General features: G+C 44.0%; 1 long non-coding RNA gene across 1 annotated transcript; it reads right to left on the bottom strand.

The window, feature by feature from the left end:
• Window positions 1–260: 260 nt before the first annotated feature.
• LOC138102832 (uncharacterized) lies at window positions 261–8,156 on the bottom strand. Its single transcript, XR_011147571.1, has 2 exons — window positions 7,608–8,156; window positions 261–3,185 (listed from the first exon to the last, which is right to left on the bottom strand). It is a non-coding gene; the product is annotated as an uncharacterized lncRNA (long non-coding RNA).
• Between the last annotated feature and the right edge of the window lie 4,209 nt (window positions 8,157–12,365).

Here is a 12,365-nt window from a genome sequence, read left to right as displayed (position 1 = left end):
TTTTTTTCTTTTCTTCTTTTAGGTCTGTTAATAAACTTCTTTATATTCTTTCAAGTTGGTGCCTGCTTTGCATTTCTCCTAATTCTTATCTCACAGAAGATAAACAGTAATGAGTATTTTAGACCAAACCACTACACTAAATTGGTGTTTCCGCCCAGTTACAAACCCAACCTGCGACAGTATCTGTCGGGGCCCTCGCCGGGTCACCCCCCGTCCGTTTCTCGCGCTTCACGTGTCGGAGGAAAATAACTTTTCAGGGATGGGACTGTGCAACTACACGAATTTATTGTTTAAAATAACAAACGCATCAGTCGAGGCGTGAGCTTTTACAACACCTCCGAGTAATGGCGACTAGTCACAAGATTTAGGGTTACATCGTAATTTATAACTTCCTAATCCAATAGATACTTAAAACGACACTTTGTTTTAGATTAATGACCTATCACCTGTGGCACTTCTCACTGCAATGCAGCTTATGTTTTGACCAATAACTTCTCATGTCACGTACACACAGATGTCTCTCTTATACCATCTAAATTCTTAACTTAAACTATATAAAATCACACTATTATATTTTAAAACCCTTCACCAAAACACCCAGTGTACAATTTTACTTATAATGATAGGAACACAAGTTTGTAATCCTTTTGCTTAAAGTCCACAAATCTTTGTCAATTAAGCCAGACCTAGTCTCTTCCAGGGTTGTAAATCAAAGCCTCCTTTAATTGCAGGAGTTTCTACTCCTCTGTCTCCCACATCTCCCCCTCCTTTCTGCACCAAAAAAATTCCTTTGATGGATTTATCAATCATTCGCTGTACACATTGAAACAGACACGGCACCATTATGAGAACTATTACTATAACTGCCAAAATATATAGGCCTGTTGTAAGATACTTTTTTACCCACGATGCTAAACCCCATCCACTAAACAAATTATCCAGCCACGTTCCATCATCGATTCTTATTTTCGACACACCCTCTTTAAGTTGTTGTATGCTCTTGTAAATAGACTCTGAGTGGTCAGACAGATTCATACAGCACATCCCCTCAAAGTCTTTGCATCCATGTCCATGGGCTAGTAAAAGAAAATCAATGGCTGCTCTATTTTGCAAAGTGGCATGCCTCACATTTTTGACATCTGCTAAAAGGCCACTTAATGCAAGGGATGTAGCGTTAGATTGTTTGCTCAGCCAACATCCCAACCGATCCAACTGCTTTAACGCAACTACTGAGGCAACTGGTGGTATAAGAAGAGATGTTACAAGCCTTTTTCCATAGCCCCATGGGGTGAAATCATCTTTGCACTCTGGTCCATATTGATGCGGAGTAGATCTTTTTTGTCTGTGTCGCACATTGGCAATTGTCTTCATATTAGGAGTAAATAACGTAAGCTCTCCCAAAGTACACGGACCACCCTTAATGTTTGAAGGGATAGCTGGCCATGCTCTGTCTCCACATACAAAAAACATTCCTCTTGGTAATTGCAGAGGAATAGAGCTAGGTGCAGATGAAACTACAAAAGTATTATTACACCAAAAGGAGTGGTTCTTATACACAGGGTGATATGGAGAAACATCTCTCATCAGTGATTGATTCATGTTTGTAGAATAGAACTCAACACAGAATTTCACTTTTACAGAACCAAGGATTTCCAATTCTTCAGGTTCATCAGAGATTTTAGGAAGATAGGGAGTCCACCATTCCCATGTATTTACTGGAGTATAGTGTTCCCAAACTTCTGATCCTGCAAAGATACCTCGTAAGGCCCTGTCAATTTTCTCTGGGATTGGCCAATTCTCTATTGGAACATTGACTAGACCAGTTGAAAATGGATTTTCTGGAGTTGTGGTAGACAGACATAGAGTATCCAATCCTGAAGCATTAGCTAAAGTCACCCAAACATTGGTCTTAGGTTGATCGACCGGCAAAGCTACTCCACCGAAAGTAAACAAGACAAACAAAGCAAAAAACAAACTTAACATTTGATTAGATTTCATGTTTCTTGAAAGTTCTCTTGGCAAAAGACTCCTTCTCAAATCTCAATCTCTAAACTAATTTGTAAGAATATTTTTGTATTTCCCAATTTTACTTTCACTTTATTTAATGATGAGGATTATTTGCCAAAAGATCTTTACAACACATTTGCTTATACACGCTTACATCAATCTAAAACCTAAAATTTACAGCTTTAACAATAAAACAAAAGATTGCAGGTATGGGCTGTAGTCTCTGCGAAGTTCACGTCTGCGTACTCTCTTCTGTACTCGTAGAGTTGTCAGCTTCTTTCTGCGTGTGATATGGTTTCACATTCTTCGCAGGAAGCCACCTAGGTCCCGTACCTGTAGAGACACAAGCAAACCCTTTGCCCCAGGTTATTAATGGGAACGGACCTTCTATTTGTCCTGTTTCTGGATTTCTAATCAGAACCAAAGGATTTTCTCTTAACTTTGCATGTGTGCTATTAGAGAAATGCCTAAATATTGGAGGATCAGGCTCTGTAGAAGAACTATTCAAAAAGTTGTAAACATACAAAGCTTTACTTAATCGCATCTGTGGTGTTGCTTGTGCTAGATCTCCCTTTTGCTGATCTAAAATACGTTTCAAGGAATGATGTGTCCTTTCTACAATTGCCTGACTCGTGGGCGAATAAGGAATGCCGAAAGTATGGCGAACACCCCAATTCATCAAAAATGTGGCTACTTTCTGAGCTGTATAAGCAGGACCATTATCTGTTTTTATTTCTTGAGGCACCCCCAAGGAAGCGAAAGCTTGCAAAAAATGCTGACACACATGATTTGCTGTCTCTCCTGTGTGTACAGAAGCAAAAACTGCATTGGAAAATGTATCCACTGATAGATGGATATTTTTATATTTTCCAAAGGACGGATATTTAGTGATATCCGTTTGCCACAATTGCAAACTCTGTAGCCCTCGAGGATTTACTGCTCCCATGGAGACAGGAGGCTGCACCAGTTGGCAATCTGGGCAGGTATTTACAATTGCTCTAGCCTGGTCTCTGGAAAGATGAAACATTCTCATAAGAGCTTGTGCATTCTGATGAAAAAAGGCATGACTCAACTTTGCTTGTTCAAAAGCATTTGGCAAGGTGTTCACTATAGCAACGGTTAACTTATCAGCCCTGGAGTTGCCCTCCGCCAGGAATCCTGGGAGTGAAGAATGAGCTCTAATATGGGAGACAAAATATTGATTAGTTCTATTTTGCACAAGGGTATAAAGACAGTTAAGATGACGATACAGAGCATCATTGCTAACATCCTTCAGAACTGATCCTTCTATTCTCTTAACTATATTAGCAACATAAGCAGAATCTGTAATCAAATTAAAAGGCTCTGGGAAAAGCTGAAATGCCCTAACTACTGCGGCAAGTTCTACTACCTGGGTTGAACCTTCTACTATTTGAATATTCTGTTTCCATGTTTTAGTTTCTGAGTCTTGCCACGTAACAACCGAGCGATGGGTCTTCCCTGACCCATCACTAAAAATTGTCACAGCATCCAAAGGCACTTCACTTAACAGTGGTCTTTCTCTAAAGCTTAATTTTGCCTGAAATAGTTTATGACTAGAGAAATGAATAGAACAAGTACCTGGATAATTCAATAACGCAATCTGAAGTTCTTCTGAGTTTAGTAATGCCCAATCAAAATATCGTTTCTTCAGAGGCAAGTAAATTATCGCAAACTCCTTGCCTGCCATAGTTAACAACCTTGACCTGCCTCTGATTACAATCTCAGCTAACATTTCCATCGTTGTGAAGATTGTTTTTGGAGATCTATAAGGCAAAAAACCCCATTCTATTATCAATAAGGGATTTTTGGCAGAAGCATCCCATTGAAATATAAGATCATACAATTGCATTTTTTCCCCCAGTACTGCAAGGAAAAATGGTTGTGAATCTACACAACGATATGCTTGTCTTTTCTGTAAAGCCTCTGTTACTCTGTCAAGTGCCTTTAGAGCTTCAGGTGTGAGGATTCTTGGGGAAGTAATGTCACAATCTCCCTTTAACAAATCAAAAACTGGAGCAAGTTCGTCATTAGTAATCCCTAAAGTAACTCTAATCCAATTTATCTCTCCCAAAAGCTGCTGCAAATCTTGTAAAGTATGAACTTTAATTCGAAACTGTATTTTCTGTGGCCTTATTGACTGTTCTGTCATTTTCCATCCCAAATATTGCCATGGTGGAGTTTCTTGTATTTTTGACGTAGAAATCTCAAGTCCAGCCCTTTTAATCTCTGTTACAACGCTGTCACGAGCTTCCTCCATCTCCTTCTGAGTGGGTGCTGAAATTAACAGATCATCCATGTAATGTAGAATCTTTGCTTTAGGGTGTTTTCGCCTAGCTGGAGACAAGGCTTTTGCCACAAACCATTGACATATAGTAGGTGAATTTTTCATCCCTTGGGGAAGCACAACCCAGTGGTACCTCATCAATGGTTCTTGTCGATTAACACTTGGAACGGAGAATGCGAAACGCGGGGCATCTTCTGGATGAAGTGGAATATTGAAAAAACAGTCCTTTAAATCAATGATAACTAAAGGCCAGTCTCGGGGAATCATAGAGAGCGAAGGAAGTCCAGGTTGGAGGGGTCCCATATCTTCTATTACTTCGTTGATCCTTCTAAGGTCTTGAAGCAATCTCCAGGTATTAGAGGTCTTCTTGTGTATAACAAACACTGGTGAATTCCAAGGACTAGTTGTTTCTATGATATGTCCTTCTTGCAATTGTTCCTGCACTAATTTCTTAAGGGCACTCAATCTTTCCTCTTCTAGGGGCCATTGATTAACCCAGATGGCTTCATCGGTTTTCCATGAAAGCTTAGGGGTGATGAGTGCCTGCATGGCCCCTACTAAAAATCCACTTCCAACTTGACTCCCCACTGAGATAACAAATCTCTTCCCCAGACTGTAATAGGCTTTTTCACAATAAAAGGACGAACAATTGCTGTTTTTCCTTCAGGTCCTCTGACTGTAATCGCAGATTCACTTTGTAAGCATAAAGTGGCACCCCCTATTCCTGTGAGGGTATCCAGGGGAGTTACCAACTTCCAGTCTTTTGGCCAAAACAAGTAAGAAATAATAGTAACATCTGCTCCTGTATCTAGTAGGCCTTGAACCATGATTGTTTTATTGTTATGCATTAAACTGCAAGTCAGTAAAGGCCTGTCACGTCCAATATGCTCTGTCCAGAAAATCTCTGGTCCTAAGTTTGAATTTTCTGTTGTAGGTGGCCGCCCTTCCATCTCTATCGCTCTGCGTACAGCTGTAGTAGGCACTGCAACAGCAGTGGCTAATTGCGTTCCTGCAGGAACAACTAAAGGAGGTTGTAATGCTTGAGCCAAAATTGTAAGCTCTTCATGATAGTTTGCTGAAACAATTGTTGGATAAACCACGAGACCTATAATACGACACGCATCTTTTCCCATAATTAAAAAGTCCTGCTTTTCTTCAGATGTCCCAGTAACTCCTGTGGGTATCAGGTAGTGGGAACTATTCATAAAACATATCAATTTGGAGGCTGCCAAGGTACAGAATGCTCCAGGGGGCAAGAGGTTTGAGTCGCTCGGGAGATGTTTGACCATTCTGCTAACTGTGTGCGACTTTGGTTTCCATAGGATTGAAGCTCTGGGTAATGAACTGCTGCTATTTGTTTCGTCACGCGGCGAGGCATCGCGCTCAAAAATTCGTTTCCCGGCAAGAGATTCCCATCTACATCATATCTAGAGTGACATCTGTTAGCATAATGTCTTCCCTTTCTACATCTCGGACAACGTAATGGTTTTGTTGAAATCTCTCCAAGCCCTGGACAATTTTTCATTAAATGTCCAGGCTCATCACATCGAAAGCACACTCTTTCATCTATATTAGCTCGTGGCATTGCTCGAGAATTGCTTACAGCAAGAGCATTAAGTGCTGTTACAAGTCTTTTATCCAACACCTCAGCTTGAGCAGAAAGCCTCTTATCCATCATCTCAGCTTGACTGGTAATAGCTCTTTCCAGTTTTTCTCCTAATGAATCAGTTTGAATAACAGCCGTATGCTGTGCATTACCAACTTTACTACATGCTTCAAGCATATCTGAAATACTTGGTTGTACCCCTGGTAAAGCTCTAATAGTTCGCTGACACTCTTCATTAGCATTAACATAAGCAAGATTTCGTAATAAAATCGGACGAGCAACATCATCCTCACACTGTCTCTCCAAAGCCTGGGTCAGCCGATCAATGAAGGAAGAAAAGGTCTCGGTCGGACCCTGCTTGATTTGTGTATAGGCACCTTGTGGAGAACCCACAGGCTCGATTTGCAAAAGTGCCCTTTTAGCTGCTTCTTTGAGGTCAGCAAGGACTGCCCTTGCCAGATCTGCTTGATCTTCTGGCCTGTCATGAGGTGGATCTCCTGCCAGTTGTGCAAGTGTCAAAGCTGCATTAGGACCTCCTGCATAATTCTCTATCAGTTTTCCAAGAAGTCTACGCCACTTTAAATCCCACAACAAATACTGCGAGTCAGTCAAAAGCATGGAGGCAATGTTCTTACAGTCAAAAGGTGTTAAGTCCACATGATCTAAAGTTGCTTTTAATAGCTGCTTAAAGTAGGGAGATCCCAAACCACTCTCCTTTATAGCTCTCCTTAAATCCTTAATGTCGTCATGTGCCAGGGCTTCCCATCTCGGGTTTGCTCCTCCTCTCCCATACCTCACCGGCAATGCTAACAGTGATTTACGAGCTGGGACAAGATCATCCTCTTTAGATACCTCCCGATGTATAACATCCCAATTTGTTAAAACAGGCTTTTCCCTTAGATTTATTTCTCTCTGCTTATCGGCAGAGGAGAGCCTATTCATATCTTGAAGGCTTAAATTAGATTCATTCACCGATGGTAAACACTCATCCTGAGTTTGCACATCTGCTGTGCTACCGGCAACCCTCCGAGCTGTCATGGGGGCATCCATCTTTGCTTTCATCACTTCCGAAGATGTCATTTCCGGAGATGTAATTTCCGGGGCCTCCCGCCCTCCGGCACCATACATCACTTCCGAGGGCTCCCCCCTCTTTTCTCCACCACCCCCCCCTTCGGGTGCAATTTTAGAAGCGGCCGGAGGGGGCGACTGCGAGGGAGCCCGTGGCGCAGTTAAAATTCCGGAGCCGCCATTAATCACTGAGCTGTTCAACAATTCTATCACCACCCGGCAAGCAGGGATTAACATAGCTGCCGTCTTATCGCGTTTTGAAGCGAGATCGTAAAGTCTAGTCGCAATATCATCCCAAACTGATTTAGTAAGAAGAAGTTCAAAGTCAACATCAGGGCAATTACGGAAAACCCAAAGCAATAAATCTTTCACTTCTTTGCTGGGAAGAGGCTCAGAATGCAACTTCAGCAAGGCATCTAACTTATTATAAACATCCCTCTGTTCTTTTGAAATATTTTCACCCATCTCTCTACCTACACGGCCCCTGCCTTCACTCAATCGTTGAAGACAGATTTCCTACCGGCGTGCTGGGGAGAAATCGACCTGCGACTCTCCGTCAAGCTTCCTTTCAGCTTAAGCTCTCGCCGGATCACCCTTCCTTTCAGGGTACGGATAACTCACGTTGACCGAGGGAATCCTCTTCATCCTACTCCGACCTCTGCGCCGTAAATCCGCCACACACCGGGCACCACTTGTCGGGGCCCTCGCCGGGTCACCCCCCGTCCGTTTCTCGCGCTTCACGTGTCGGAGGAAAATAACTTTTCAGGGATGGGACTGTGCAACTACACGAATTTATTGTTTAAAATAACAAACGCATCAGTCGAGGCGTGAGCTTTTACAACACCTCCGAGTAATGGCGACTAGTCACAAGATTTAGGGTTACATCGTAATTTATAACTTCCTAATCCAATAGATACTTAAAACGACACTTTGTTTTAGATTAATGACCTATCACCTGTGGCACTTCTCACTGCAATGCAGCTTATGTTTTGACCAATAACTTCTCATGTCACGTACACACAGATGTCTCTCTTATACCATCTAAATTCTTAACTTAAACTATATAAAATCACACTATTATATTTTAAAACCCTTCACCAAAACACCCAGTGTACAATTTTACTTATAATGATAGGAACACAAGTTTGTAATCCTTTTGCTTAAAGTCCACAAATCTTTGTCAATTAAGCCAGACCTAGTCTCTTCCAGGGTTGTAAATCAAAGCCTCCTTTAATTGCAGGAGTTTCTACTCCTCTGTCTCCCACAAGTATCCCATATCGCTGCCCTATGCCCAGAAATTAATTTTTTGTGCCTTTCTATGCCTCTAAACTTAGCCTGAGGGGGGGGGGAAGGAAAAACTGAGCACAACTTTTTCAAAGCAGTTTGCAGCTTGTTCAAGGTCACACAGAGATAGTAACGTTTTTTCCTTCCAGCTGCGGCAGGGGAGGGAGGAAGCACCCGGCTTGCTGCTCCCTGAGTCAGTTTTTTTTTGACTAGTGGTTCAGCTTCTTTTTCTCTGGAGAGAGACTGAGAATTGAATTTTTTTTCCCCTTCCCTGGAATTTCGGATTTTCTCCCTTTTCTGCTGTACTGCTTCAATATCGGAACACATTGGGAGAACTTTCCACCGAGCACAGAGGGCCTGGTTCTGGGCCATGCCCCAGCTCCGAGGAGACCAAAGGGAGGACTCTAACACTTTCCCGGGTTTTTCTCCACAGTGAGAGATTTTATTATTTAGCATTATTTTTCTTTCCCTGTGTGTTTGTTAAATAAATAGTTTTTATATCTTTCAATTTCCTTTGAGGAAAATTTATTTTCCCCGAACCTGGTGGGGGGGGGGGGGGGTGGGGGGGGTGGTGACCTGCCTTCTCTCAGAGGATATATTTCTAAATTTGGCCAAACTGGCACAATCACCGTGTCCCGCAACCATAGGGAGGAGGAGAGAAGATCCAGCAGGCAGGAATTGTGCAGCAAGATTGATTTATTTAATTATTTTACAAAATCTTTTATAGACTTTTTTCTTCATAGTCTAATTGGACAAAGGACCAGCCACCCCTTGGGGTGATTGGCTAAAATCCTAAAACATCCATTGTCAAAATATTTTTCTACTATACTGTAAACAAGACAATTCAAGGCTGCAAGTGTTTAGTTGTTTACATAACTCTGCTACCTCTTCTGTGAGACAGAAAAGTCTCTCACGGACTTAGAAAATAGCTAGAAAATCCTTGCTAGCAGCATTTTTGTATCTACACAGCCCCTGCCTCCCTACCCCTCCACTGCCGCTTCTTGCAAATTGCGCACTGGTCCTCAGCTAGGGAAAAAAGGGGACCCCTTTTTGATGTTTCAGATGACTTTCCCTTATCATACTTCTTCTTGTGGTGGGGTTTATTATGTTTATCTTTGTCTGCTAAGTCTCTGTTCTGGTATACCTTCCAGGCTACATTCAACAATTTACTTGTCCAGTGGCCCATCTATCTTTTGCAGCTTTTTCTTTATGTCATTAGCAGATTGACCTATAAACAAGTAGGCCAGGTGGATCTGCTGCTCAGGTGAGTCAGGGTCTAAAGTAGTGTATTTTTGTGCAGCCTCTTTAAGCCTATTTAGAAACTCTGTGGGGGTCTCATTTGGATTTTGTTTGATCTCATATAACCTAGCCCAATTCACTGCTTTAGGAATGGCATATTTTAACCCAACAACCACCCATTTCTGGTATCGCTTCAGCTTTTCCATCTGTTCTGGGACATTAGGATCCCAGTTAGGGTTTGCTAGGGGATAGATATCATTAACTGACCCTTGGAGACTCCCAGTTGAAATTTGAGTTTCTATAGCAGATATAGCAGCTTTGTTGACCATTTGTCTCTCTGTTTTATCCAATAATTCATCTAGCATAACATTTAGATCACCCCAATCTGGGTTTTGGGTTTTTATGGCCATTTCTACACGCATAGCTACTCTCTCTGGGTTGTCCCTGTACTTCCCAATTGAGTTTTTCCACTGCTGTAATTCTCGGAGGGGAAATGATGTCTTTATATAAATCACTCCTTGATTTCCCACAGCCTGTCTCAGAGGTGCTTCTAATGCAAGTTCTTTCTCCCCCCCTTTATCTGCTTTGGACTTTGTGTGTTTAGCAACGGGACTGACTGCTTTCATAGCTTCTCGGGCTATCCTGCCCTTTCTTCTACCACCCTCTCCGTGGGAACCATCTGTATCAAAATTATCCCATTCACTTTTAATTGAAATTGCTTCATTGGTATTAAAGACTGTTCCAGCCGAATGTTGATCAAATACTGTCTTGCTTTTTGCAGCAGTGGAGGGGTAGGGAGGCAGGGGCTGCAAGCAGCTTCTCCCGTCCCTAGCTCCACAAGAGGTGCCTGGGTTGGGGCCATCCCGTCTGCCCTCAGCTTTAACATTGCCTGCGCCACAGGGTGGGGAGAGCGACCAGTTCCTCCTGTCTCTGGCTCGGAAACTTGCAGTTTGCTGCACTGGCCAAGGTACTCGGAACCGCCCGTGCCCATTTCTGCCTTCACTTCCGCGTTCGGGGAGCTCGGGGAAAGGTGGCCAGCCCGCCCCTTCCCCTCCCCCTTCCCCGTCCCCGCCTCTGGAAAAGTCAGGGGGCGCTGGCAAGTCCGCACCTTCTCCACCTCTGGGGTGGTCAGGGGGTGGTGGCATACCCGGATCTCTCCCGCCTCAGTGCCCGCCCTCCGCCCCTGACGAGGCTGGGGGGGGGAGGCCCCGCGTAGCTCCTCTGGCTTGGAGCTGGCCTCTCTCTCCCTCTCCTGCCCCAGCTTGGACAGTGCAGAGGCGGCGGAGGAGGGGGCGGCGGCGGTGGAGCCACTGCCCTTCCACCCCCCGCCCCCACCTCCACCCATGCGGGCCACCCCAGCGGCGGAGGCGGCAGAGGCCGTGGCGGTGGAGCCGCCGCTCCCCCACTCCCCGCCCTCACCCCCACCAGCTGCCCCATTCCTCTGTCACCCACCCCCACCTGTGTGGGCTGCCCCAGTGATACAACGGGGGCGAGTTCCCTCCCATTGCGCAAAGCTGGGGCCACCATATCTGTCATATTGATTTTTCGGTCTGTATTAGTTAGCGAGTTAGGTTGCTGCCGCTTTTTCTTTCCCTTTCTCCTCCTCAAAGTAATTTCCATATTACTTCTGTCTATTACATATGCTTCTTCCCTGTTCAGATACATAGTAAAAAGTTGTGCATATCTTAGTTCATCAAACCTACGTAATGATCGCAGTTCAACCATCAGGTCAGTAATTATGTTACTTTCCAAACTCCCATAGTGAGGCAAATTTCCTTGACGTAATTTTAAAGTCGGCCAAACCCCTGTGGACATTCTGATAAATTCTCGGGTGTCCAAAGTAGTTTTTCGCCCTGTCAGCCATTTCCAGTGTTTTGTTATCAACTCTAACAGGCTGTTAGGAGGGATTTTTTCATTTTCATCTGAAAAAACACCACCCATGTTTACTCACAGACAGGAAAACTCTGCCAGAGGGGAGCTTTTAACTCCGGAATTAAGCCTGCAATCTGACCTCAGAATTCTGATTTCCCAGGCAGTTTATCTAGTTTACTACACAAACACTTTAAAATACAAAAGCAACTAGTTTTAGCAAACAGTAAATGCGCGCACGCGAAAATCTGGTTTCAACAGGATTCGAACTCACAGCCTCCCGATGTCCTAACCAACCAACCAATCAGACAACCTCTCAAGCCTCTGAGACACTTCTGCCGCTGCGTGGAGTGCAGCCTCTGGGCTCTTGTGGACTCCACAGAGGGCATCCCCTCCTTTCCACAGTTTGCAGGGGAAAGGTTTAAGCTTCCCCCTTTCATGGGCTTCTCTGCCCCCAACCTTTCCACCCCCCTCAGAGATCTCCTTCCCTAGTGCTAGCACAATATCAGTTATATTGATCCCCCTTTCACTCACCTCCCTTTCCGTGCTTCTGCCTTTCCGTGCTGGGTCCTAAAGTCCTGGTCACAGTCTTAGATCAACGTTCCGGCCCCTCTGTAATTTGCCGCCAGAGAGAGGGGCAAAGCAAGATGTGTTCCAGCCCAAGACTGCGAGTTTTAAGGTCTTTAGGGTCCCTTCATGGTCGGCAGCAACTGTTGCCTTTTCCTGGTCTTAAAATCAAGAGTCACACACGGTTAGAAGGGGAAAAGGGATTTTACCTTGGTATTTATTTTAAGGATCCTTAGGTGCACACATCCCAGTCAAATGCACCGAAATGCGCACCACAAAAGTGCACAAATGCCCCCCCCCCCCCCCCCCCGCCAAGATCTGGTATAACATTATAGGTCTTACTAATTAGCATATTTATCAAAGATTCCCCAATGAGGGGCTCAATTGAGCCCCCCTCCCCAAGGAGCCTTCCCCTGGATG

This window comes from Aphelocoma coerulescens, assembly GCF_041296385.1.
Source record: "Aphelocoma coerulescens isolate FSJ_1873_10779 chromosome W unlocalized genomic scaffold, UR_Acoe_1.0 ChrW_unloc_scaf_2, whole genome shotgun sequence".
NCBI classification, from domain to species: domain Eukaryota; kingdom Metazoa; phylum Chordata; class Aves; order Passeriformes; family Corvidae; genus Aphelocoma; species Aphelocoma coerulescens.
The sequence above is the reverse complement of the archived record's forward strand: the minus strand, read 5'-3'. Positions and strand labels throughout refer to the sequence as shown.